The sequence below is a fragment of the Lissotriton vulgaris genome, chromosome 2_1 (assembly GCF_964263255.1).
Source record: "Lissotriton vulgaris chromosome 2_1, aLisVul1.2, whole genome shotgun sequence".
Lineage (NCBI taxonomy): Eukaryota > Metazoa > Chordata > Amphibia > Caudata > Salamandridae > Lissotriton > Lissotriton vulgaris.
Window position 1 is genome coordinate 1,270,101,512 of NC_141687.1, and position 27,849 is coordinate 1,270,129,360.

The following is a 27,849-nucleotide window of genomic DNA, read 5'->3' on the forward strand; positions in this document are numbered from 1 at the left end:
GGTTCTAAGGTGATTTTACCATGTGAAAAAACCTTCTGCTGTGATATCATGAATATTGTTTGAAAGAAAACTAATATCTCATGATTTTCCCACAGTGGTTTGGAAGGGGATCTATAAGCTAAACTGAAAGCATATTTTCTGTAAATTCACATTATCTTTCTCAGTCATGTGAAAATGAAGTCTGACATTCTCAGTAAAACATGTACATCCAACAAGGACAGAGACTGTCAGTTGATTCCTTTGCGTTCTACTGCAGCCTCCTAGAGTGTTCTAAAGAACAACTAGAGCGCTAACAGTCCTACTTATTACAAAGGTATGGCACACCTGAAGCCATCTTGATTGGAATAAAGTGGTAACTCTTAAAACATTTAATTTAAAAAGAAACAACATGAGGGGGTATATTATGCCATAGAAAGTATGATTAGTGCTGCAGAATGAAAAATTAGGGCACATTTTGAGTGACTTCTCAAATCCTTTTCTATTTCATTAAAACATTCTGACATGCAGTCTCCCAAAATGGCCACCAGAGACAAAAGAACCCAAATGTAGCCCAAATATCACCCAGATGTAGCCCAAGTATAGCCCAATGACAGAATGTCCCAGAGTGTTCTAAAGAACAACTAGAGCGCTAACAGTCCTACTTATTACAAAGGTATGGCACACCTGAAGCCATCTTGATTGGAATAAAGTGGTAACTCTTAAAACATTTAATTTAAAAAGAAACAACATGAGGGGGTATATTTTGCCATAGAAAGTATGATTAGTGCTGCAGAATGAAAAATTAGGGCACATTTTGAGTGACTTCTCAAATCCTTTTCTATTTCATTAAAACATTCTGACATGCAGTCTCCCAAAATGGCCACCAGAGACAAAAGAGCCCAAATGTAGCCCAAATATCACCCAGATGTAGCCCAAGTATAGCCCAATGACAGAATGTCCCAGAGTGTTCTAAAGAACAACTAGAGCGCTAACATTCCTACTTATTACAAAGGTATGGCACACCTGAAGCCATCTTGATTGGAATAAAGTGGTAACTCTTAAAACATTTAATTTAAAAAGAAACAACATGAGGGGGTATATTTTGCCATAGAAAGTATGATTAGTGCTGCAGAATGAAAAATTAGGGCACATTTTGAGTGACTTCTCAAATCCTTTTCTATTTCATTAAAACATTCTGACATGCAGTCTCCCAAAATGGCCACCAGAGACAAAAGAGCCCAAATGTAGCCCAAATATCACCCAGATGTAGTCCAAGTATAGCCCATGACAGAATGTCCCAGAGTGTTCTAAAGAACAACTAGAGCGCTAACAGTCCTACTTATTACAAAGGTATAGCACACCTGGAGCCATCGTGATGGGAATAAAGTGGTAACTCTTAAAACATTTAATTTAAAAAGGAACAAAATGAGGGGGTATATTATGCAATAGAAGTTATTATTAGTGCTGCAGAAAGAAAAATTAGGGCACATTTTGAGTGACTTTTCAAATCCTCTTCTATTTCATTAAAAAATTCTGACATGCAGTCTCCCAAAATGGCCACCAGAGACAAAAGAGCCCAAATGTAGCCCAAATATCACCCAGATGTAGCCCAAGTATAGCCCAATGACAGAATGTCCCAGAGTGTTCTAAAGAACAACTAGAGCGCTAACAGTCCTACTTATTACAAAGGTATGGCACACCTGAAGCCATCTTGATTGGAATAAAGTGGTAACTCTTAAAACATTTAATTTAAAAAGGAACAACATGAGGGGGTATATTTTGCCATATGAATAATGATTAGTGCTGCAGAAAGAAAAATTAGGGCACATTTTGAGTGACTACTCAAACCCTCTTCAATTTCATTAAAAAAATTCTGACATGCAGACTGAAACATGCACTTTGAATACCAGCAGCAGACGTCCCTGGTGAGCAGTAGCTTTACTACAGTGATCTAATGTGCAACTAGAGTGCTAACATTCAGAATTTATGGCAAATGTGTGACACATCTGAATGCCTTCTTGATGGAACCAAAGTAAACAAGCATTGAAAATGCAATAGATCTCGCCCTCGTTTAAGTTAAAGCCATTCTGTTTGTAATGAGGTGGCTTTTTAGCTTTGCTTTTATTAGTGTTTTTTCAACTTTCATGTAAATAACATGCATCTGTATGCATATAAGTATATGTATGCATGCATTTATGTTTGTATTTATATAGATATACAGATGATATATGTTTATATATGTATGTATTTATATATATATTCACTGAAAAAACCATAGGTTATAGACCATATATAGTTAGGAATTAGCATTTACAAAACCTTGAAAATTCACTGAAAAAACCATAGGTTATAGACCATATATAGTTAGGAATTCGCATTTACAAAACCTTATTTTACTCACACAAAACCATTGAAATTCCATATATAGTTAGTTGCACTAACTATATATCGCGCACCCGCAATCCACTGCTGATGATGTCACATATTACATCATTCATGACATGGTCAGTGACATCACTGATGACATAACTGATGACATCTCAAATGACATCACTGATGACATCACTGATGACAACATCCAGTGACTGTATGTTTCTGTAAAGTTAAAATATGTCTTACATATTGAAGAATGAGTGGATGTATAAGTGTCTGGATGAAGGATTTAGTAGGTACATGACTGACTGTATGAGTGAGTGATTAAATGTGTCTCACTGAGTGCATGGGTTAGTGACTAAACTGTCTTAATTTGTGCATCATTATGTCTGTTGTTCTGTAAACTGTTGCATGTGTTGATAAGTAGCTATATGAGTAACTATATGGGTTATTGATTGGTTGCCCAAGTATTTGTATGGGAGACTGAGTGTGTGTGTGGGTGGCTGGGAGGTGTATGACTCTGTGCATAGATGTGTGAGCAGTTGATTCACTAGATGTATGGTTTCAAAAGTGCATGTGGAAACAGCTGTATGGGCGGTTGACTGTGTGCATGAGTGTATTGGTGAGTGAATGGATATCTCAGTGCTACATGTCAAAGTAAGTACATATGTAAAACACAGTACATGTGAGAGTTGACATATATAAATAACTGTGCATAAGAGCCAGTGAATGTGTGAGTGGCTGTATGGATCATTGTGAACTTGTATCAGGGATTGTATAAGAGAGTAAAGTAAATATGTGTTAGTATATGTTTGAATAAGTAAGGTGTGTATAACTGTATAGTTGAGAAAATGGAGGTGTGATTGATTTTTGGCATAACTGACTAGGTGTGTGAGTAACTCCATGGATGAGTGACAGTCTGTGTCTGTTTACACTGATTGTATCTAAGGTTATATTAGAGTCTGAAGAGGTTCATGGTATTATCACATGAATGATATCATCAGTGATGTTATCAGTCATGTCAAATGAGATGTTATCAGTGATTTTATCAGTGATGTCATTTGAGATGTCATCAGTGATGTCATCAGTGATGTCACTAACCATGTCATGAATGATGTAATATGTGACATCATCAGCAGTGGATTGCGGGTGCGCGATATATAGTTAGCGCATCTAACTATATATGGAATTTCAATGGTTTTATGCGAGTAAAATAAGGTTTTGTAAATGCAAATCCCTAACTATATATGGCCTAAAACCAATGGTTTTTTCATTGAATTTTCAAGGTTTTGTAAATGCAAATTCCTAACTATATATCGACTATAACCTATGGTTTTTTCTGTGAATTTCAATGGTTTTTTAATAGCAAATATCAAAAGCTGTCAAATGTCAAGTACGTGATAGGTAAAAACGTTTTCGTGTTTATGCACGCTGATGTGCTTTGAACGCTGCCCCCCCCCCCTCCCCTCTTTTCTCTTAGTAGTACTCTCTCTTTGCAGATAGTGAACGGTAGTTAACGCAGACCTTTACCCCCGTTGTAATCCGTCGTACCTGCTTGTCTCTCCATTTGATTGATTGTTATCCAAGCATTTACTGTTTTAGAATTGGTTCTCTTTGGATCATTCTCTATTTACAAACAAGCACAAAGTCGCAATACTCTGTTTAGTCTTTGCAGATAGTGAAAAATCGTGTAAAAAATAAAAGTAATCGAGCAAAATCAGTAGACCACTAATTCGATCTCTTTTTGACCTCGGTAAAATACAAACATTAGGAACAACCCTTCATGAGAAATACGAAAATAGTGAAATGAACTGAGCTCCACACCATGAGGGCTGCAAGACAGCTCGACTCCGCCACCCACCCCGCCCAAAATAACGACAAACCCTATGCAAATATTATAAATATAGACAACACACCAGCAAAGAAACAGGGTAAAACATTTTATTAAATAACTATTTACATAACTATTTTATACTTTTTATTGCCCGATCCGGCAAGCTCAATCGATCGAGCATGAAACTCATGCACTGATAGCAAGCGTTGAGAGTTTGTAGAACGATGGCTTCAGATTTTCCACATACGGTGTAGTGGCGCGAACTGGGAGGGGGCGTTTGGATTCTACCCCTTCCCCAAATAAGATTTTCATACGTGAATGTTCGTTCATGCTTTCTGTCCCTGAGTTGCTTCGATGTCACTGCCTTACACAAATGGCATAAGTCCTGGATGTTGAGTGCCATACTTCAGAGTTCTAAGCAGCGCTTGTAACACTGTTTAAACCTTATTTGCACCCGCTGCAGCTTCACTATTCAAAGTAAGTGGGGTCCGTTTGTGGACCTGACTGCATTGGAAAACAATGTGATACGGTGCCTCCCTAAACCGCTTGACGGAGGCCCCCGAGGGGCGGTGAGATGGCGCGGACTGAGAGGGGGCGCTTGGCTCCTGCCCCCTCCCCAAGTCGTGTTGCCCTGGTGTGGCCTGAGATCGCCCCCGGCATAGGCGGCCGGCTCCCGGGGTCCGGCGGAATTTTTTCCCTTTTGATGACTCTTCCATTCTGGACCTTGTCCCACAATCCGTTTGACCTGAAGACACGCTGTCGTGGGGCGCCCCTTTACCGTTTTAGTTGCCATTCAACCCGCTTTTGGTACTCTGTGCCTCTTCCGCCATTCAGCTGTTTACCACCCGCTCTTGCGACTACAGCGTCTCGTTCACCATGTAGTTGAGTTGCTCCCGCTCTTAAGATTTAACCGAACTTTTTGGACTGCTGAAAGCGGTTGTATTCCGACCGCTGGTTGGTGGAGACATTTTGACTATATTCTGGACCTGCATTGTCGCGTAATGCGTCATATGACGCGACGCGTTAGCGCACCCGGAAGTGCTCCGGTGCGCAAGGCGCAGCTTCCCGGAAACGATCCAGAGCGCGCCGCGCAGCGCGTAACGTAAGCATAACAGGTCATGTAACTTGTTATTAAAACTTTTCATTGGTTCATTTTACTTTTGTTTTCCTAATGATGTAAGACTAGGTCATGTGACCTAAAAATAACACTTTTCATTGGATTAAAACATTTTTTTTCCCAAACGATGAAAGCCCCACCTTGTTTCTGGATGTTTCAGACTGAAGCTGGCGTCACCATGAGAGCACCACCATCTCGTAGCTCCGTCGTGGCCATTCCGCAAGCAATCATGGCAGCCGCTCCCCACCGGAAGCCTGCGGGAGTCGACGGCCCCCAAGACTTTTGTACAATCTTCAAAGCTGAGGGGACGCTTTCGAGAATGGAACCCAAGCCCTGGCAGACAAGCGTCCGAGTTCCAAGGTGTCCCAGGGCCATTCTACTGGACCAGGCCCAAATCCGAAGAGCCGGCCGCCATTTTAAGAGTCCTGTGGCAGCCGCCTATCGCTGCACCGCAAGAGTGGGAGCAACTCAACTACATGGTGAGCGAGACGCTGTAGCCGTAAGAGCGGGCGGTAAACAGCTGAATGGCGGAAAATGCACAGTGTAGCAAAAGCGGGCGGAATGGCGACTGAAACGATAAAGGGGCACCCCACTACAGCAGACGAGCCTCCGCCATGTGCTTCAAAACTGCATATGTATCTCGTGATATCAAGGTTGGGCAACCAGTACACAACAAGCAGTTACGAGTCCCATTTACACCGGCGCCATTTTGGGCGCGGCCGGGCAGGTCCAGGATCTAGTCAAACATAACAAATGTGGCTGACGTCTCTGAAGCAGTTGACGAACAGCAGGACATAGCAAATAAACATGAAGTCTCTAAAGCTGTTAACTCACTGCAGGACAAAACAAGTAAACCTGAAACCTCTGGAATAATTGTCGCTCAAAAGAACAACACACAAAACTCTGTAGAGCCTGAAGAATCTAAATTTGCCAACCGCAGGTGGGAGCGTATTTACAAGAAACTTGCCCCATGAGGTACGCTTTCCATTTAAAAAGGGTAAAATAACATAATAGACACTCAAATGCCTTATAAATATGACCCAAAACCACCTATGAAGCTCTAGCAGTACATATCCAGAAATGTAATTGATTTCAAATAATCGTTTTTAAACACAGCATATAAATCAACTGTATACCTGCATTCAAGAGGAAATGACTGAAAATGTCCTTGAGACACATGAAAGCGTTTTTTGGAATGCCCTAACACCATTGTTTGGACATTATTAACATGGCTATGTAACTCCCATAATCAAAATCTAAATTTGCCAAACGCAAGTGGGAGCGTATTTACAAGAAACTTGCACCATGAAGAACGCTTTCCATTTAAAAAGGAAAAATAACATCATAGACACTCATATGCCTTATAAATATGACCCAAAACAACCTATGAAGCTCTAGCAGTACATATCCAGAAATGTAGTTGATTTCAAAAAATCGTTTTTAAACACAGCATATAAATCAATTGTATACCTGCATTCAAGAGGAAATGACTGAAAATGTCCTTGAGACACATGAAAGCGTTTTTTGGAATGCCCTAGCACCATTGTTTGGACATTATTAACATGGCTATGTAACTCCCATAATCAAAATCTAAATTTGCCAAGCGCAAGTGGGAGCGTATTTACAAGAAACTTGCCCCATGAGGTACGCTTTCCATTTAAAAAGGGTAAAATAACATAATAGATACTCAAATGCCTTATAAATATGACCCAAAACAACCTATGAAGCTCTAGCAGGACATATATAGAAATGTAATTGATTTCAAATAATGACTTACTTCATTGGTAGGCCTTCACATGTATTATCTCCTTTGTTTTCTTCAGTGAAAATCTTATCTGCAACCATGTGTTGGCCTCACCTCAAACAAACAAAACAGGTGATGGACCGAATGTGGATCAATGACACACATTCACCCCAGTCCCAAGGTCTGGGCCTAAACAAACCTTTAGATAGGCCACACCTTATCGTCATCCTGAATTAATCATTTAAAATATTAGGGAGAGATTTATGATTGTTGTATGCCTGTTTTGTACCACTGTGTGTCATTTTTGTGATGCAGTGCTGGTGCAAAAGATTTGCTATGTTAAATAATAAGTAGGGCATTAAGTTTTTGATGACTGTTATTCATTTACTGTTTGGTAATAGTGGTTAATAAAATTTTTTATTATATTTTTCCACAGATTCAACTGCAGATCTTTTCTTAATTTGAAAAATGCCAACGCAAAATCGAATTAGAAAGGCTAGAAAACGTCAAAGACAGCAGGATGATCTTTTATTGCAGCAGTCCTCTTCCCCAAATACTTTTCAAAACACCAAGAAAGCTCTGGGTAAGAGCACAAAATCATTCTTAAGAAATATTTTTAGTAAAAAAAGTATTTATCCAAAAAATGTTTCAGTTCAGAAAAAGAAAAGCAATTTAAATGGAAAGGAAAGACCCATCAAAAATGTTACTGGTAGAGGAAGAGATAACTCTGTGCATGATAGTAGAAGGAAACAACAGTTTAGGGACATTCGAAAACGAATGTTCCGTAACAGGATAATAGTTAATTTATTAAAAAATATTAAGAAAGGCCAACAGAAAGTGGCATTTTATAAGAAGAAGAAAAATGTAGAGAAAATTATTGATCATGCTTTTGAAATTAAGCGAAAGTTGTTTATTTTGGTAATCAATAGAATTAGGAAACTAAGCAAGGTAATTTCTGATTTCAAAACAAAAAGTAGATGGAAGAGAGTAGTAAATCGTAGTAACTTTTGTGAAGTTTTTTCCGGAGAATGGATGCATAGTTCAAGTTGTGAGGCATTTTTTAATGAGGAGAGTTATTTTCAGGATAATGATTTGGTGTTTGCAGTTGACACCAGTGGTCGAGCTTATGAAGTGAAGGATGGTTGTCCAGTTGAAAAAGAAAAACTTGTGACAACAGAGACAGAAGAGGCGCTAAGTGATGAGGTTTTAGGAAGACATCCTAAGGGTCCTGTGTACATTTGGAAGTGTAGTTCTATTTGCAGTGTGCGACAGGTTTCCATCAAATTGCTTTGTGATTTTATACGGACATTTAATAAGAAATGTTTGATGCAGAAAATGAAGTTGTTGCAAGATTTAGATCCTTGCAGAGTGAGACAAATGACAGGTTTGCTTGGTCATTCACTGGCTTGTCTTTCCAGGAGGGTATGCCAGAGTGTTTTTCATCATTTCAGGATGCTAGCAGTGCATCATAATAAAGTGAGAAAATTAGTGAGAATGTTGTATTATGATAAGAGTCCAGCAATTATGCTTAAACAATTATGTGCTGCTCTTTTGCATGGTTCTGAAATAGATGTGAAGAATATTTGTGAAGAAATTGAGTTTTGTTACTTTGGTAGTAAAGATGAGAATGTTCAAATTGACCCAGAAGTAGAGGGTAATGTTGAAGATAATGTACAGGTTTCCAGTACAGATAATTTTCAGAAGGAAATTGCCACGTTTCAGATGAAATCGTGTGAGAGGCCTAATTTCACTTGTGTATGTTGTCGACACACTTATTATAAGAATCAGACTAAGTTAGTGGATTTATATGCAAAAAGTGAAAGGGAAAATAATAGTGAATGGAAGGATTTTGCCACATACTTGATGGTAGAAAATTATTTTGATTTGGGATCGGATCAACGTGTGTGTACTTATTGTTGTAATAAATTAAACCAAAACCAGATGCCTGCTAGGGCAGTTCATAATAATCTGGAATTGGTTGAGATTCCTTCTGAATTGAAGGATTTAAATACTTATGAATCTATTTTGATTCAAAGTATCCATCCCTTTCAGGCTATTGTAAGAATGGAGCCAAAGACAGGGAAGTTGCCTCCAGCAGATTTACAGAGAGGATTAAAGGGAAGAGTTGTTTATTTGCCTCTAGATTTGAACAAAAACATTAACACAATTGGAGTAGAAAAAGTGGAAGAGGAACCTCTGGTTATCTTGGTTAATGGGGTTCCGACAAAGAATAAGAAAATATGGCAAGATTTAGTGGATGTTAGGAAAGTCAAAAAGGCAACATTGTATTTGAAGAAAAATAATAAGTACTATAAGAATGTATATGTTGCAGAAGAGGAAGTAAGTGATGAAGAGGATAGCGATTTGTGTGCTGGCCAAATCGAGAAAGTAGAGGCCTCTAAAAGTGAAGAAATATATGAACATTATAGTGTTCATCCTTTGCATTCCAAGGAAGTCATGGGGAATGCTATTGAGTTGTTTCAAATGAAACAAGCCAAAGGGAGTCCCATTAGTGTTTGGGAGGAAAGTTTGGAAGCTCGGTGTTTCCCACAGCTATTTCCCACAGGTCGAGGAGGAAGATATGATGAGCGACCTCATCAAATTCCTGCGTCTGAATACCGGACTTTACGATTGTATGCAGAAGATCCTAGGTTTCGTCAATGCATTCCCTATTTGTTTCATCTCCTGTTTGAAAGCGATCTGTCTGGACTGTCATATGCAGTGAACCACATCTTAAAAAGTGGTATACAGATGCGAAACATCTCGGCAAGTGATTTTATGCATAAAGTCAATGTCCAAGACAGTATTTTGGATTCTCACTTAATTAATCTCATGGCGTGTCAGCGTGGTACTAATGAGTACTGGTACCGTCGTCATGGTGATTTAAAATGTATGCTGAGGAACTTAGGAACTCCGACATGGTTCCTCACTCTGAGCTGTGCCGAGTATGGCTGGGAAGACTTACTTGAATTTCTACGAGAGGCAAATGGAAATATTGAAAACATTGAATTCAAGACACCTGGAGAACTGTGTTCTTTGGATCCAGTGAATGTATGCAGGTACTTCAATCATAGATTTGAAGCTATGATGTCTTTCATCACAAATAAGAAGAATCCACCTCTTGGAGAGGTGTTGGATTTCTTCTGGAGAAAGGAGTACCAAGCAAGAGGTGCTCCTCATATACATATGTTGTTGTGGATCAAGGATGCACCTAAATTTGGAACAGATCCGGATAACTTAGTGATGAATTTCATAGAACAGTATTCTATGTGTGCTGTTCCAAACGCAACGGAGAAGAAAAGCCTAGGAGAACAAGTTCTACGTTTTCAAAGCCATCGTTGTGGAAAGTACTGTCGTCGTAAATTCAGAAACAAGGACAAGTTCTACACCAAATGTCGTTTCAACTTTCCACGACCGGTGATTTCTAAAGGAAGAGTGAACAGTTTGATGTCTTCACTGCGACATAATGTGACGAGGAAATCACCCAAAAATACATACAATTTGAAAAGGAACGAAGAGTCCAAGTACATCAACGACTACAACCCAGTAATTTTGTCCATGTGGAATGCTAACATGGATATACAGTTTGTGGCTGACAACTGTATGGCTGTGGCTCGGTATGTGACATCTTACATCACCAAAAAAGAAAAGACAGAACTGAAGGATATGTGAGAGGACATTTCCCATGAAAAGAGCCTCAGCAAGAAGTTGTACAGTTTCAGTCTGAAGATGTTGTCGCATCGAGAAATCGGAGCTTACGAATGTTCTGATCGATTGTCTTCAGCAAGTCTCTATGCCAAATCCAGGAGTATCGTTTGGGCGAGTCTTGGTGTTGCTGCAACGCGAAATCGAGTTCTAAAACCTGTCCGGGAAATTGAGTATTTGGCAGAAAAGGAACCAAACAGTACCGACATTTTGAAGACCAACATGTTGGATACATATTATCCAAATCGAAGCAGTCACCTTGAGAATGTTTGTCTATATGAGGTTCTACAAAATTATATATTCAAGAGGAACATCAAAGAAGATATTGAGAAAGGAGTGTATGCTGTAATTGGAAGTGAGGGATGCCTGGTCAAGCAAAGAAAATGCCAATTAGTAAACCATCGAAAATTGAGTGGCGAATCTTCAGAAAAAAATGAGTTTTTCTATTTAGCACTTTTGCAACTTTTCAAGCCTTGGCGTGCAGAAGAGGAACTGCTTGGAGATTTCCTCTGTTACGAAGACTCTTTCACTGCTGCTAAGGAGACCATAGAATGTCCTGCTTTTCCCAAATATCAAGAAATGCTAACTTTGGAAATTGAGCAGGAAGCAACGATTGCAGCCGAGATTGCCAGAGACAGTTCTTAGGACAGTCAGAGTTCTGTTTCATTGAGTCAAGATCCACTTGGAGGACCTATTATCGAAAATGAAGCTGCCATTGCTATGAATGAAGTGGAAAGAGCCATGGCACATGCTCAGGAGGATTCAGTTAACTTAGAAGACTTGGAAAAACAACTCAACGTTGAGCAGAGGAAAATATATGATGAAGTTACCAAGCAAATTGAGCATGGATTAAGTCATGAGAAGAAAGAGTGCTCATGTACATCGTTGAAGCCTGTCCGACTGTACGTGAGTGGAGAAGCGGGAACTGGAAAAAGTTTCCTCATTAAAGCAATTTCTTGTTATTTGCAGGAAAGGACTGAGTCATCGCTGTCTTGTGTTGTCACCGCTCCTACTGGACTGGCAGCACATAACATTAAAGGTATTACTTTGCATCGTCTACTGATGCTGCCAGTGGAGCATGACAACAAATACAATACCACAATTTATCTGGGGATGCTTGCTGTGAAGTTTCAAGAGTCTTGAGGAAAATGAAACTACTTATCATTGACGAAGTAAGCATGGTTTCCAATGTCATGCTTGCCTTTTTGCATTTGAGAATGCAAGAAGTACTTAAAACTGAATATGATGTGTTATTTGGTGGCAAACACATCATTGTTTTCAGAGATCTTCTGCAGCTGACACCAGTAAAAGGTCAACCTGTGTTCAAAATACTCATGCCCGAAGATACCAGGAAGTGCCTAGGGAGCATTGGCAACGTCAATATATGGTTAAACTTCAATTATGCTGAACTGCATGAAAATATGCGTCAGGCGAAGGATGAAGATTACAAGAATATTCTACAAGATATTAGAATTGGAAAAGTGACCGAGCATGGAAAAGAAGCTTTAAATGCACGATTACTTTCAAATTTATATCCCGAACAAGAGATTGTGCCTGAGAATATTTTTCAGAAAATTACTGAGAAGAAATCTGGAATATATTTGATGCCAACTCTTGCAGAACGTGCCATCTTCAACAACAAAATGTTGAATTTAGAAAAGCAAGAGATTGTGAAACTTGAAGCTATTGACAAAATAGAGCATATGGGATCAACAATTATTTTGTCAGAGAATTTGAAATCAAAATTGGATTCATTAGAGAAGACTATATCTAAAACAGCGGGTTTTGAAAAGACTTTGAATGTGTGTTTAAATTGCCGAATCATTTTGAGAAGGAATTTACATGTTGAAAGAGGTCTGGTAAATGGATCAATGGGTAATGTTGTTGATTTTGAGAAATACAGAAATAGAGATGGAATAGAATTTTTAAAAATTAAATTTGATGGCATTGAGGAAGTACAGCTAATTGGTCGTTGTTCTGCTAGGTTTTTGCTTGTTAAAGACTTATATGTTCACCGTAAACAGTTTCCTGTTTGCTTGGCATATGCGGTGACAATCCATAAATCGCAAGGTTTAAGTGTAGATAGTGCATTGGTGAATATTGGCAGTTCTGTGTTCAAGGAGGGTATGGCATATGTGGCATTGTCACGAGTTAGAACTTTATCGGGATTGTACTTGATTGACTGTGATGTCACAAACATTTGTGCGGATCTAGATTGTGTTAAGGAATACAATAGGTTAAGAAGAGAGTATGCGCCACATTTGCCTCAATATCCTTTGTTTGAGAAACGTGTGGTAGGCCGGAAACGTAGAAATATCAGTAATAGTAGGGAGGTTGTAGCAAAAAGACCAAAAGTCAATGAACCGAAAATTGTTAGCAGAAAGAAAGTGGATTCTGTTGAAGATGTTGTCGGTTTTCAATTTGAAAACAGTTCTGGTGTCAACTGCTATGCAAATGTAGTGGTTAATGTTCTCTTTTCACTAGAGAGTTTAAAAGAACAGATTCTGTTGAATTCAGAACAAATGTTATGCTGTTTGTTGAATTCTGTTTTCGAGAAATGTAGAACTGATCGAACAAAAGTAGAAAGTGTGTCTGAAGTTCGTTATCTGTTAGATGAATGTTCAGGTCAAACAGACTTCTCTGAAAATAATCAGCAAGATTGTCAGGAGTTTTTAATGTATATGCTTGATGTATTGCAAGATGAGGGTGTAGATGTAGATCACCTGTTTGGGCTTTCTTATCAATGGCAGCATGACTGCGAGAACTGTATGGTATCAAGTACTACTAGTGTAGACTCAGAAAGATTTATATATTTAACTTTGCCAGACAGTAAATCAGTCTCCTTTAATAAGCTAGTAAATGCAGCGGATCACAACATGGAGTGTAGCCAATGTAAATCTGAAATGATGTCAACATTATTTATACGTAGATATGGCCAGTATGTCATTTTAATGATCCAACGATGTAGGCCTGATAGATCAAAATTGTCAACTTTAATAAAAAATGTTGTGGCTTCTCAGCTGTCAATATCAGGAAGGACTTTTGTAACTGTAGCAATTATCTATCACGATGGTCCTTCAACAACATCAGGACATTATACAGCTTATTTAAAGTCTCGAAACGGCTGGTCATTCTGCAATGATTCCGTTGTAACTTTAAAAAAAAATTGCCGTTTGACCTTAAAAATTCTTACCTGGTGTTTTTAAAACCAAAATTTTAAAGAAAGAATCTCGGGATTTCCTGTGAGGAATTGCAAAAGGTTCATCAAGTAGAGGGAATGTAAGTCTGCAATGCTGTCTAGATTATTGGTCCAAAACTTTTAATTATAATGTCAATTTAAAAATCCAACTATATAAACCTGATGCAAGTAAGTCTGCTTCATAGTAAGCAGTATCAGTGTCATAGGAAAAGGAGAACATGAGTGACAAAGAAGGGTAAGATATTAGTAGTCCAGGATTGTGAAAATAATCTTAAATGTTTTCTTTTTGAAAGTTGCGAAAATAGAAAATGACGGGATTTGATTGGAAGAATTACAAGAGTTGTGAATCGCTGCAACATGATTTGGCCTAGTGGAAACATGTGGTAGAATGTGAGAAGTCTTTTCTTGTATGTAACATATTTTTCAAAACGATGGAGGTTTTCTTTCAGAAAGTGGCGGGCTGAAAATATTTATAGCACAACAGAGTGGACGCTGTTCATAGGACATCCTTCGACGTCATTGAAAGTAAGTTAATTTTAAGGAGTTTTGAATTCAGATTTCTTAGGTTGTATGGGTTTTTTAAACACAATCATTTTGATTGTGTTTTTTTTCCCCGCTGTTACATGATGAATACCTTCAAGTCACTGATTTAAGTGAAATTTGATACATTCTGAGAACAGCAAAAATAAACCACTTAACATGTATAATTAATGTTCTGCTTTTTGTACTTATGATATACATTTAGAAATGTGAGGTAGATATGGAGAAACTGAGCCTTCTGTAAGTGTCAATTTTAATGCTTACAGTGCTGTACTTCTGGGTACTGTTTTTTTTTTAAAAAAGGAATAGGCCTCACCTCAAAGAAAGCTCTTGAAAGCACACATCTTATTTGCATCCTGAAACAATCATTTAAAATGTTAGACACAATTTTATGATGGCTTTACATCTTCTTTGCGCTGCTATTGCATCACTATTGTGAGACATCAGCAGTGCAAAAGAAGCACCATGTTCCAAAATAGGCCTCAGTTCATCAGCATGAAGATACTGTTTGTTTAAAATATATATCTTTAGCATTGTGTAGGGGACGTAGAGAAGCAGAGGCTTCTGTAAATGTCAAAGTTGTTGAAAAACTGTTTCTTCTTGAACCTTTTCCCTTTTCTTTTCTAATTTTTAAATACATGTTTTAATATTTTTGGAAATGTTTGTTCTCTCTTTTACAGATTGAAAGTATGAAAAAATATTTTAAAAAGTTAACAAGAATTATAAGGTAAATGTTTTCTACTCTTTTTACCCGCAATGCACTGCTGATGATGTCACTGACCATGTCATGAATGATGTAATAAGAGGACATGACTTACTTCATTGGTAGGCCTTCACATGCATTATCTGCTCTGTATTCTTCAACAAGTGTAAAATTGATCTGTAACCCTGAGTAGGTCTCACCTTAAACAAACCTCTGGAGAGATCACACCTTATCGTCATCCTGAATTAATACATAGATCTATTAAACAGTATCTCTGGTTTACTCCCTATAGCTGTCTTTCTTTTAACATTACTCTCTGTTTACTTCCCTTATACTAACTCTTCTTTTTTTAGAAAAAATTTTTTTGGTTCGCTTCAAGTTCGCGAACCGGGTAGCGAACCGGAAAGCAAACCAAAAGAAATAGAGCTTGCCAGAGTGCTAAACATTCTAGCAATTTTATTTGAAAGGGGAGGTAGTTCTGAAAAGAACTTTTTTTTTATGTTTTTGTTGTTTTATTTATTTTTTATTTTTTTCTGAACATTTTTTGTTTTTTTTGTATTTTTAGAACAGTTTTATGTTTTTTTTGTGTTTTTCATGGAGGGGAACAACAAAAAACAGGCATTGAAAAGGGCTCAACAGGAGCAAAAAAAAAATTACTGTTTGGGTGGGTTAGGGCAATTGTGGTTTTGGTACGCAATGTTGATTAATTTCACACTCATGTTCCCACATGAGAGCAGAGCACCACAATATATGCAGGTTAGCTTCATGTGTTTGAAGTTTTGCTGTATGTTTGGCACGGTTTCCTGTGCCTCTCTTCCTGTCAAAGAGATATTTGACGTTGACCTGGCCACAGGAGTTGTTGGGGGATTATCTTGCAGGTCACGCAACTCTGCCCGGCTGTAGTTTAGTGGATGCCACCTGGCCATATGGCGATGCATAGTATAGTTTCCCATACTATACTTTTTTTCAGTGCCTCTAGATAATCTGTATTTGCAAATGAGGCAGGTGGCATACTTAGCATTGACCTTCTTCTCCCCTCGAGGGATTGAAAAAAACTGCCATATGAAACTTGTTTTCCGTCGGGAAACACGGGGCGACTCCTGTATAAACTGTGGTTCATCTGTCTCCTCTTCCTCTAGGTCATCCTCTTCCTCCTCTCTGTTGGAGATGAATTGAGATGGTGGTCCTCTCTTCTCATGAGGAGGTGGAGGTGGTGGTGGGGGTCCACCAGCTGAAGCAAGGATAGAAGCCATTGCTGAACTACAGGAAAATGGTCTTTCTCTCACCAAGATGAAAGTCAGAGTGAGGAAAGAAGGAGGGGTTTTCATGATTTGGGAAAAGCAAAAGTTCTGAACCAATGAAAAGTGTTATTTTTAGGTCACATGACCTAGTCATACATCATTTGGAAACGAAAAGTGAAATGAACCAATGAAAAGTTTGATAAACAAGTCACATGACCTGTTCCGCTTACGTTACGCGGTGTGCGCCGCGTCCCGGATCGTTTCCGGTTCGCGGTCCGGAACACTTCCGGGAGCGCTAACGCGGCGCGTCATAAGACGCATTACGCGACAATGATACGCCGCGCTTCCGCGACGTGTCACAGTTGCGCTAACGAAACGTTTACCGGTTTGCGGACTATGTCGCGGCATCAAGATGAGCTAACGGAAAGCTTCCCGGTTCGCTTACCGGAAGCGAAGAAAAAAAATATTTTAAAAAAAATTATCAATAAACATCTAAAATATATTTTGGGATTTAAAGAAGAATACATTTTACAGCTACAGATGTTAGCTTTTAAAAAACCAATGAAATTCACAGAAAAAACCATAGGTTATAGACCATATATAGTTAGGAATTTGCATTTACAAAACCTTGAAAATTCACTGAAAAAACCATAGGTTATAGACCATATATAGTTAGGGATTAGCATTTACAAAACCTTATTTTACTCGCATAAAACCATTGAAATTTCATATATAGTTAGTTGCGCTAACTATATATCGCGCACCCGCAATCCACTGCTGATGATGTCACATATTACATCATTCATGACATGGTCAGTGACATCACTGATGACATCACTGATGACAACATCCAGTGACTGCATGTTTCTGTAAAGTTAAAATATGTCTTACATATTGAAGAATGAGTGGATGTATAAGTGTCTGGATGAAGGATTTAGTAGGTGCATGACTGACTGTATGAGTGAGTGATTAAATGTGTCTCACTGAGTGCATGGGTTAGTGACTAAACTGTCTTAATTTGTGCATCATTATGTCTGTTGTTCTGTAAACTGTTGCATGTGTTGATAAGTAGCTATATGAGTAACTATATGGGTTATTGATTGGTTGCCCAAGTATTTGTATGGGAGACTGAGTGTGTGTGTGGATGGCTGGGAGGTGTATGACTCTCTGCATAGATGTGTGAGCAGTTGATTCACTAGATGTATGGTTTCAAAAGTGCATGTGGAAACAGCTGTATGGGCGGTTGACTGTGTGAATGAGTGTATTGGTGAGTGAATGGATATCTCAGTGCTACATGTCAAAGTAAGTACATATGTAAAACACAGTACATGTGAGAGTTGACATATATAAATAACTGTGCATAAGAGCCAATGAATGTGTGAGTGGCTGTATGGATTATTGTGAACTTGTATCAGGGATTGTATAAGAGAGTAAATATGTGTTAGTATATGTTTGAATAAGTAAAGTTTGTATAACTGTATAGTTGAGGAAATGGAGGTGTGATTGATTCTTTGCATGACTAACTAGGTGTGTGAGTAACTCCATGGATGAGTGACAGTCTGTGAGTGTCTGTTTACACTGATTGTATCTAAGGTTATATTAGAGTCTGAAGAGGTTCATCGTATTATCACATGAATGATATCATCAGTGATGTGATCAGTAATGTCAAATGAGATGTCATCGGTGATGTCATCAGTGATGTCATTTGAGATGTCATCAGTGATGTCATTTGAGATGTCATCAGTGATGTCATCAGTGATGTCACTGACCATGTCATGAATGATGTAATATGTGACATCATCAGCAGTGGATTGCGGGTGCGCGATATATAGTTAGCGCAACTAACTATATATGAAATTTCAATGGTTTTATGCGAGTAAAATAAGGTTTTGTAAATGCTAATCCCTAACTATATATGGTCTATAACCTATGGTTTTTTCAGTGAATTTTCAAGGTTTTGTAAATGCAAATTCCTAACTATATATGGTCTATAACCTATGGTTTTTTCTGTGAATATATATATATATATATATATATTACCTACTGGTGGCGGTCACCAGTAGGTAGCTATAGTTAGGACCTATTTTCAATAGGAAATCAGCAACATTCTATTTGGGATAACTTTGGCGCCGGTCACCGAATCTTCGCAAAATTCTCAAAACTGGTGGGGCGCTCTGGTCTGCTCCTATCCTGAAAGTCTTGGGGTGATTCATCAAGCAGGGGCCGAGAAAAAAGGGGGGTCCCAAAATGTGTTTTCAACATGCAAATTCCCACAGGAACCTTTAATCGCAGTTACAGCCCAAAATGCTGAACAGAATTACACCAAATTTGGCAAAGAGGTAGTCCTTGGTTTACACTTGTGCCTTTTGGTTAAATGGTGTAAATCTGTTCAGTAGTTTTTTAGATATTAAAGGAAAAAAATACATAGATATCTGGGTGGGGCCTAACGACATCTCATCGCAAAATCTGATTGGCTGTCAGCACTTCATCCATGAAGTGTTGGCTGCCATCTTGGGACCAATATATATGATAGCACCTCATTAAAAAGCATTGCAGTTAATAGAAGGTTTTAAGACTTTAGTTACATTATAAATCATTTGTTGATGGTACCCTACTCATTTTAGGAATTGTGGTGTGTTCTAAGGTGATTTTACCATGTGAAAAATCCTTCTGCTGGGATAGCATGAATCATGTTTGAGAGAAAACTATTTTCTCATGCTTTTCCCACAGAGGTTTGGAAGGTGATCTATAAGCTAAACTTAGAGCATATTTTCTGTAAATTCACATGATCTTTTTCAGTCATGTGAGAATAAAGTCTGACATTCTCAATAAAACATGTACATCAAACAAGGGCAGAGCCTGTCAGTTGATTCCTTTGTGTTCTACTGTAGTTTCCCAGAGTGTTCCAAAGAACAATTAGAGCTCTAACAGCCTTACTTATGATAAAAGTATAGCACACCTGAAGCCATCTTGATTGGAATATATAGGTAACTCTTACAACATTTAATTTGCAAAGGAACAAAATTGAGGGGGTTCATTTTGCCATAGAAAGTATGATTAGTACTGCAGAAAGAAAAATGAGGGCACATTTTGACTTCTCAAATCCTCTTCTATTTCATTAAAAAAAATTCTGACATGCAGACTGAAACATGCACTTTCAATACACACAGCATACGTCCCTGGTGAGCAGTAGCTTTATAACAGTGATCTAATGAGCAACTTGAGAGCTAACATTCAGAATTTATGGCAAATGTGTGACACATCTGAATGCCTTCTTGGTGGAACCAAAGTAAAACACTGAAAGTATTTCCTGCTGAGAAGACTGTAGTAAATGAGGAAATTAGGAAACTTCATAATAAATAAGTCTCCCAAGATGGCTGCCAGAGACAAAAGAGCCCAAATGTAGCACAAATATCACCCAGATGTAGCCCAAGTATAGCACAATGACAGAATATCCCAGAGTGTTCTAAAGAGTCTTACTTATGACAAAAGTATGGCACACCTGAAGCCATCTTGATTGAAAAAAAGTGGTAACACTTAAAACATTTAATTTGAAAAGGAACAAAATGAGGGGCTTCATTTTGCCATAGAAATTATGATTAGTGCCGCAGAAAGAAAAAATCGGGCACCTTTTGACTTCTCAAATCCTCTTCTATTTCATAAAAAATTCTAACATGCAGACTGAAACATGCACTTTGAATACTAGCAGCAGACTTCCCTGGTGAGCAGTAGCTTTACTACAGTGATCTAATAAGCAACTAGAGTGCTAACATTCAGAATTGATGGCAAATGTTTGACACATCTGACTGCCCTCTTGATGAAACCAAAGTAAAAAAGCATTGAAAATGCAATATGTCTCGCCCTCGTTTAAGTTAAAGCAAGTCTGTTTGTAATTAGGTGACTTTTTAGCTTTGCTTTAATTAGTGTTTTTCAAACTTTCATGTACATAACATGTATGCATATATGTATATCTATATGTATGCATGCATTTATATTTGTTTTTATATAGATATGCAGATTATATATATGTTTATATATGTATGTATATATACATACATATATATATATATATATATTCAATAAAAAAACATAGGTTATAGAGAATATATAGTTAGGAATTAGCATTTACAAAACCTTGAAAATTCACTGAAAAAACCATAGGTTATAGACCATATATAGTTAGGGATTAGCATTTACAAAACCTTATTTTATTTGCACAAAACCATTGAAATTCCATATATAGTTAGTTGCACTAACTATATATCGCGCACCCGCAATCCACTGCTGATGATGTCACATATTACATCATTCATGACATGGTCAGTGACATCACTGATGACATCACTGATGACATCTCAAATGACATCACCGATGACATCACTGATGACATCTCATTTGTAAATGCTAATCCCTAACTATATATGGTCTATAACCTATGGTTTTTTCAGTGAATTTTCAAGGTTTTGTAAATGCTAATTCCTAACTATTTATTCTCTATAACCTATGGTTTTTTCATTGAATATATATATATATATATTACCTACTGGTCGCCAGTAAGTAGTTATAGTTAGGATTGTTTTCCATAGGAAATCCTTAACATTCTATTTGGAATAACTTTGGCCCTGGTTGAAGAATCTTAGCGAAGAAGATGGCTCAGTCCGCTGCGCTCCTTCCCTGAAAGTTTGGGGGGGATTGGTCAAGTGGGGGCTTAGATATAAGGGGGGTCCCAAAACGTGTTTTCTGCATGTTATTTTCCATAGGACCTTTAGACTCGGCTACAGGTCGAACGGCTGAATGGATTTATAAGAAATTTGGCAAAACTGTAGAGTCCGGTTCGCAGATTACGCTTTTTTTGGAATGGTGTAAATCCGTTCAGTAGTTGTTGAGAAAATGAAAGTTAAAGTCAATTATATATCTATAGGCGCGCACGCGTGCGCGCACTCAAGCGGCTGCGCGTGAGCGGAATTTTTTTTTGCTGTGTGACGTCTGTTAACGTTCGATTCGAAGGAAATCAGGAAGTTTTGTTCGCCATTTTGTCACTGCGAGTAAATATATTGTTCATTTCAAAGCTTTGAAACATGGAAAGGGGAGAAGGTAGAGATTGTTTTGCTGCGTAGCTTTTCTCGGGGTGTGCAGTAAGGCCCTTAAACGCAAAAAGATATAATTTTTTCCCGAAAAAAAATACAGGGTGCGCGCACCCGGTTGCGCACACCTATTTACAAGAGTGTGAAAATGGAGATAAATCAGAAGTTTGAGTGCTTAGATATAAGATATAAGGTGGCTCTGAAAAGAGCCATTGTGTTAATTGAGTGTTTTCTGCATTTATAAGTAAGTACCGATGCAGAGCCTGATGTTGCAGAGGAAGATTCTGTTTCCCTCATTCGTGAAATGAACACCGTCTCTCCTATAGACGTCTTGCATGTGGTATCGCAAGTTGTTTTGGTAAATAGAACCCATGCTATAATCTCTGAGGAACGCAGAAACAGATTTATTTACATGTCTCCTTGCTTTCTCAAACTGTGCACAATGTTGATTGGACCAATTCCATTTCTGTCTTTGGCATATATAGGAATATACCAAGGCAGATCGAGGAAAAAGTGTCATCAATTGTCGAAAGGTGTCTTTTAGAAGCATTTCCAGACCTACCCCAGTGATTGTGCCTAGATCGTTCCCACCACAGTGCACAATTATAAGGTCTGGTTCTGGGAGATGCATAAAAGTTTTCACCAATGGAATCAATTGGTGACATTTCAATCCTCTTTTGCCAATCCATGTTATGTGTACATTTGGTAAGCAGAGGTTGCAAATTCGTCTGCTTACTGCATATTTTTCACTCCTGTGTCCTATAAGCCAGACCTTCATTTTCAAGGGATTTGTAGTCGTCCTCCGATCGGTTCTGGAAGTGGAATGGTAGTTAGAAGTTGAAATTCTAAATAAAGAAAAAGGAAGAGGCTGGGTGTGGTTAAAGAAATAAAAATGATTGGTTGATTGTAATAAGTGGAGATTGAACAGTACGTTGCATGTTAATGTTTATGTTAAACGAGAAGTACTATTGGGTGTGAAAAAACAAGACATGTAACAGAGCTGTGGATTGGCAGGTGTTTCTGGAGGGAAAATAGTCTTCTTAGTTTGTTGTAGAACGTTGAGACATGAACTTTTGACCTGTGCCTTCAGCAAGGTGCAGAATAAGGTGTAACCATGGAAACAGCCGGAGATGGCAGTTGGTGATGGGTTCACTCTTTGGTGCCTCTGTGTCTGACTCTGTTCTGTGGTGGCAGGCGGACAACTGTTTGTTATTGTAGAGATGAAAGGGTGATAAGGAGAGAAATACGACATAGCGTTTGGCCTGTAGAAGCGTGGGAGCAGTGATTAAGTCTGAGTGAAGCGGAACTGTGGCGATGCTTGGTAACAGTAAAAAAAATTTTTTAACAGTGGTATAACTGTCTGTACGGTGCGCGACCTACTAAGAAAGAGTTCACGGGCCGTAATTGGCTTGCAGGTTCTAGTATCAGTAAGTGAGGTCGAGAAAAGAAAACATTCAGGACTTTATTTATGAAGGCCTTGCGCCACCGGTGCGTCACTGTTTCCCATTTTAAAAAATGAGGCACCGGCGGCGGAAGGTCTTCATAAATAAGGTCCTCAGTGACTACAGTTAAGGTTATGTGGAACCCATGAATAGTTTTTCAATATGAAATCATTTCAGTTGAGATTATGGATTAAAAGAGAAACCGTGAATATTTGAAATGTTTATTTAGAAATGTACTGTTTTAAAGGCAAATCATTATGTAATATGAGTACAGAAATTGCAAAAAACACAGTAATTGGTATTGTCAGTAGTACATGGAATACAAACGCTATAGTTGAAGAAAAATGAATATAGTTGGAAAAAAACATTGTACACTCTTATAAGGAAGTCTATTATATTTCAATAAATGGAAGAAGGTCTCTGGCCTTTCAGTTTAGGAACGATATATGAAAATGCAAGTGGTTATACATCATTACTTTATCAATCAGCTGTCTACATGCGAAGCACTATCAAGTTTGTGTTATGTTACTGTGTACGGGGAAAAAAAGGCGCCAAAAGCGACAAAATGGCGAGAGGTGCATGTATGTAATCTGTTGGATGCTGCGCAAATCACTATTGAGGAGAACTACTGTATTGAGATATCTTTTGAAGGTTGCAGTATTGCATTTGAAATACAGCACAAATAACAATGGAAATATTGTTGAAAGAACATATTTTTCTGTAAAGTATTTTAAATTAATAATTTTATAGAAAATTAAAGGAGCAGAGGCGTGTGAGGCGGAAATAAGCAGTTGAGATGTGAAATGGCGTTTACAGTTATAAAAAACTCGTTTAAAATTTACACATTAATTAGGGTACATGTAGCATATATTAGCGAGTTTTGCATCGAGTACGTTTGAAATAACCTTAGATAAGATATGCAATAGAATTGTTGAGATTAGACTGTAAAAAAATAAAGTTGAAAATCGAGTAGCTGAAGAAACAAATGTAGTCCACATAAAAGACCAAAATTTAAACAACACGAAATCATAATGTCCACTGTTAGTAAAGCCAATAGGTCTGTTCTTCAAAAGAAAATATGGAAAAGAACGTGAAGAATATAGGGAAGCAAAAGGAAATGAGGACGTCAATGGCTTGTATAAGAGTTATTGAAGCATTGTTTAGGCAAAATAGGTAGCTTCTGCTTGTAACAGGAAATCACTTTTATGATTTGAAAGTATGTCAGCTATCCAATGGAAAAGAGTAAAGCAGTACTCATGATCTGTTAAAATCGGAGCCTCTTTTATTATCAGAGGGCAGCTCGGTGGGTTTTCGATGTAGTTCTCTGTTAGGAAAGAGTTAACCGTCCATTGTGTAGGCAAAGTATGCAGCAAGTGCTTCTAACAGGAAATCACTGTTATCATCTGAAAACATGTCAGCCATCCAATTGAGAAGATGAAAGGAGCATTCATGATCTGTCATTATTGGAGCATCTTTTACCATCATAGGGCAGCTCGGTGGGTTTTCGATGTAGCTCTCTGTTAGGAAATCTTGCGCCGCTGCGAATATATTCCAATGACCCAGAACTCCTTGTATCGCTGCATAGGCCATAAACCCTCCGTTGTAACAAAGCTGTTCATGATCAAGTAACGGATTCATGAGGTGATTGTAATTCGGTTCAGGAGGTACCAAATTGCAGAGACATAAATCCAGGGCCCACGTGAAATCACAGCTCAGGCAATGAAATACAGGCTGCACACAGGTGAAATACGAATATCGAAATGTTAATCGATATGAAGTATTCAAAGTTGAGAGTGGTAAGGTGCCGTAGTACAGAAGCATTCTCTGTCGAAATAGTTCTAAGTAGTCCGGCTCGTTTGCGAAGGCAGGAGGGACATCCATTTTGAATTTCCCAAGATGGTAAAGGAAACGGCGCAGCACTGCCGGTTGTATAGCAACTCCACAGAATTAGGTCGCCGGCTATGCAGTGGAGAGGAGCAGAATGACTTGATAAATTTTCTAGGAGTCTAGTCACTTATATATTGCTTAGTAGTTATCAAAAAAGTAGCTTTTCTTGAAGTGGAGGATGCGTTAAAAAATAAGGGAGTCATTTGACCAAGTTGTAAAGCAAGGTCAATTTTTTTTTACATCAATGCTGTTTTCTGTGAATGTTAGCTAAGTGAAAGATATGTGTGTGAGCAGATGCAACATTCAGTTTTAAATGTGACAATGGAGCTCTTGTTCATGTCTTCCGATTCAAGGTCGGTATTCGCTGCCAAATACAAAGATCAAGAAACGCATGCGTGGGGTAGATAGTCTGCATTGTTAAAGGAAAGGAAATGAAGGGTTATTTTTACCGCGTTAGCATTGTCGTTTAAAAAGTTACAGTGATTTTCATTATATGTTAAGAAAGTGTCACTGATGAAGACTGAAAATAAATCCTTATAAATAACAGGGACTGGTGTATTTTAGAAAAGGTGTGTAACATTACATGAATTGTAAAAAAAAGAAATAATGTAATTGAAAGTGTATGGTTTGAAAATGAAAAGTAGAGGTTTATAGTTCACATTTTGAAAGCGGTTCTAGAGGGTCAGATGCATGATAGATTTATAAAAAATAGAACATGTTTTTCAATAGTATTATGGAAAAAATATGTGCCTTTATGTACTATTTAGATCATCTGCCTGTTGCATATTCTTTGAGTTTTAGTAATCCTGTGTCTTATAAGTTTTCCAGGGGCGGTTTGAGGTTCATGGTGGGCTTGGGGAGGGAGGGTAGGTTGGGGGTTTGTAATAGGGGGTCCGGGTGGGGTGGAGTGTGGAGTTTAGTGAAGAGTGAGGGGGGCGGGGGGTTAGGGTGTTTGGTAATGAAGCAGAGTCAGAGGACGCCAAATTTCTTTTATGGGGTGCCACGGAAATATGTATTTATTCTCAGAGGTTTATTATATTAAGGATATATATTAACATGGTGGCTCTTGTCGTTTTGTGGTTCTGTGCATGTGTATAATGCTAGCCCTGTAGTTTTTGTTTTATGGACCTTATTACGACACACAGGGGAGCCACGTTGCACAGTGTGAGATCAGAGACTTAGCAAATAAAACTTTATAATTGTAAGGGCTCTAAGCGATACAAATCGCCCGTTCTCGGTGTAAAAAATATCACCGCTATTGGTGGTATTTTCTACGGTGTTAGTGCTCAAAGGAGAATAGTAACATATATGTGAAATAAAATTATGTAACAGGCTCAGCATTTCACATTATCGCGTGAAAACAAAAGTTGTTCTCACATAGCAATAAGTCTCTTATAATTAAGGGACGGAGTGTATATAGTGCTATTTACTACTCTGCTATGTGAACGATGTCGAATATTTCATAAGAGGAGGCTTTAAATGTTTTTCGATAAACTGGTTTTCCAGGGAAGTGGGTGGAGTGTTCCGTGTAAATTGCAGAATAGAAACTAGTAGGAACCAATTGGAAGTGTTGTTTTAAAGTCACATGACTGCACATGCGTGTCTCGACGCCTGTACGCGATAGGTGGGTGCGCGCACCCGGTCGCGCACTAAATGTAAGCGGTCAAAAAACATCCTATAATATGCTCTTGGAGCACGTTTTGGTAGAAAGAGTTAGTTCTGAAAAGAACTTTTTTTTTTTTTTTTTTTTTGGAAACAAGTGTTATGATGCTTTTGATTTCTTAAAGTTGCTACGACATTTTTCAGTATGTCATACTATCCAAATAAAGTGAAGAAATGTAACTTTTCTTGGAGCATTTATGACTCTCAATTTTGTGTTTAATTAGAGTAAAGCTTTGCTCTCCGTATACAAGAAGTTTTCCACAGTTCGTGCATTCCATGTGCACGTTCGCCAGATATGGTTTCAAGTCCATTTCAGCACTCGATGGAGATACAGGTCGTCCACCGGAAGATGTGCTGATTACTTCTGATGGTAATAGCGTGGCCTCCGTTTTTCTTGTCAAAGGTGGTCGCTCATTTCCTTCAGATTCGGAAGATGAATGCGGAACGGTAGCCATTGCAGCGAAGTCTTCGGGAAGATGTTCGACGTTGTTCTCTCTTGAGAGTAGAAAAGAAAGTGATGGAAGTGGGTGGGGTGCTGCGTGTAAATTCCAGAATAGAAACTACCAAGAACCAATTAGAAGTGTTGTTTTGAAGTCACATGACTTCACATGCAAGTGTCAGGTCCTGTACGCGATAGGAGGGTGCGAGCACCCGGTCTCGCACTAAAATAAAGCGGCGAAAAAACATCTCATACTATGCTCTTGGAGCACGTTTTGGTAGAAAGAGGTAGTTCTGAAAAGAACTTTTTTTTTTTTTGGAAACAAGTGTTATGATGCTTTTGATTTCTTAAAGTTGCTACGACATTTTTCAGTATGTCATACTATCCAAATAAAGTGAAGAAATTTAACTTTTCTTGGAGCATTTATGAACCCTCTTCATCAGGACCAGTAACATCAGAGATGATGCCTTGTATTCAGCCAAGATTTGCTGATTTTAAAATAACTTGTACTGCATGTGGCAAGCTTATCGCCTATGGTGAACAGAGCGTAAAGCTAATCGTCCTTGCAGGTGACAACCACAAGTGCCCAAAAAATAACTAATTTTTTTTGTTTTTTTGGTTTTTTGCTCCAGTTGAGCCAGTTTCAATTCCCTTTTTTTTGTTTCTCCCCCTAAAAAAATACAAAAAAAATATAAAACTGTTTTGAAAAGACAAAAAAAGTACAAAATGTTCAAAAAACACAAAAAAAATATAAAACAACAAAAAGAAGAAAAAAAAAGTTATTTTTAGAACTACCTCCAATTTCTAAAATATGGCTTTCTTTTTTAAAAACTCTGTCATTCTTTTTTCCTCATAGTGCGCTCCCCGGTACGCGCACCTGGGAGCGCACCGAGCGCTCCA